Below are 2,115 nucleotides of genomic sequence, written 5' to 3' on the forward strand. Positions count from 1 at the left end.
CTGCCATGGGCAGGGACACCTTCCACTAGACCAGGTTGCTCAAAGCCCCGTCCAACCTAGGCTTGAACACCTCCAGGGATGGGGCACCCACAACTTCTCTGGGCAACTCTGGGCCAGTATCTCACCACCCTGGTGGAAGTGACGCTGTTGGAAAGGGGCTGGTGCAAAGAGGCTTCACACAGCATGAAGAAAAACAAGCTTTCCTCAAAAAACTCAGGAGTTTTGAGGCCTCCCCCAAAAAAGGCATCGTTCCATGTTGAGAATCTCAGCTGTGGTGAGTAGCGGGGCCACACGTTCCCCTGGGAAGATGCCGCCCGGTTTGCGGCCGGGAGCGGAAACCCCTGGAGACAGGGCTGGCTCCGGGAAAACCTCTTTGATCCCCGTTGCGCCACTCGGGGAAAAGGCATCCAAGCCACCTTTCTTGCTGGATGAGTAAAAGTTGTCAAGGGATGGGAGCCAGCCCCGGGGCAGGGAGCAGGAGAGGACGACTTCATGCCGGGGCTTGTTTGCTCTCGGCCGTCTTCTGCCAAGTCAGGGACCGGCGTATATTTGATTTTCTTCCATTTTTATCCTGGGTCCCATATATTCAGCCCTGATGTTTGGTGAAGGTTTCTCCCAAGCTTTCCACACCAGTTGGGACATCCATGATGGGAACCGATGGGGTCTGCAGGGTGGGTGAGCTGGGAGAAACCTTTCCTGACTTAAACCAGCTCCGGTTTCCCTATACATCCTACCCAAACACAAACTGGGTTAAACCTCTTAATAACAAGATAGGGTTTATATATTTATATTTTTATATATTTTCCCTTTGCAGATACTCTTCGCAATGGGGGAGACGGGAGGAGGATGATGGCTCCATCCAGGGCTCCACGGTGGGGGAACATGGACCACAAAGGGGGTTTGGTGCATTTTCAGGGAAAACCAGACTGCGGATGGGGTCCCTGCACTGTTCGGTGACATCACGGTGAGCCGTCGAGGGCCGTGTCGGTGACAATATCCCACGAGCTGTCGATCGCAATCAAGCTGAAGGCAGCTCCCTTATTAACGAAGGAATAAATACCTCATCCTACATGCTCCCCGGTGCGCAGACGGTGGCGGCCGCACGATCAAAAGCACTTTTCTTTGCAAAACGCTGCAATATTCACCCGGAAAAGCATTGCTGTCATTCCAGATTAAACAGCAATTCCACTTTTCTAGTCCTCCTTTCAGGTTGGGAAATCCAGGAGGGAGAGAAAAGTCCATCCTAACATACTCCCTTCCCCGGGATCGCGCAATCCTTGAAGCCCCAGCACGGAAAAATTGGCTGGGAAAGGTGGAAATGGTTTAATATATTTAGGTAGTTATAAAATAAATTCACGCACTATTAAAAGGTTTAATATATGCTGGGCTAATTGTTTTTTTCCCCTCGTTAAACAGCTGAATCTGCCCGGTGTTCCCCGTGCCCTATTGACGTGAATAGGATTCATCACGCCTAAGCACAGTCTCGTTAACTTCATTAAAAAAAATAAAGCCAGGTCCTGGTAAAGACTAAAGGACCTTTTTGTGGTGACACACGCCGGTGACAACGCAGCTCAGTGTCCCCACGCCGGGCGCTGTGTGTGTTAGGGGCCCCTGTGCATCTCGGGAAACGGATTTTTCCAACCCCTGGATATTTTTCCGTAAAATTTTGCCGGCTTTAACGCCGTTGCCCAGTCCGACTCTTATTTTATTAGAGTGGTTGAGGTTAAAACCCTTCCCTGGCTCAACGATACGGCTCTGAGCGGGGAAAATGGGATAGGATTTGCCTGTATCGGGCTGGAAAAAAAGTAAGAAAGTGGATTTTACTTTATGTTTTTATTTATTTTTGCGTTGTGTTTTGCATTATATTGTGGTTTGTATGGGAGCAGCGTCTCATGGCTGTGGCAGAGCAAAGGCGCAGCAGTCCCAGGTGGTGCAGAATTGCTCTGGCAGCTGTGCCAGCTGCAAAACCACCATCCAGATGTTGAGGGTGGGTTTTTTTGTTGGGGGGGGGGGCATGTTGTGACCAAGGGGAGCACCTGGGTCATGGCATTGGGGCAGAAGGCAGCTGGACCGGGCTGAAAGGTGGGTGCACAATGCGCGCTGCCTTATTGCACC

This window comes from Charadrius vociferus, unplaced genomic scaffold (assembly GCF_000708025.1).
Source record: "Charadrius vociferus isolate BGI_N301 unplaced genomic scaffold, ASM70802v2 scaffold393, whole genome shotgun sequence".
Taxonomy (NCBI): domain Eukaryota; kingdom Metazoa; phylum Chordata; class Aves; order Charadriiformes; family Charadriidae; genus Charadrius; species Charadrius vociferus.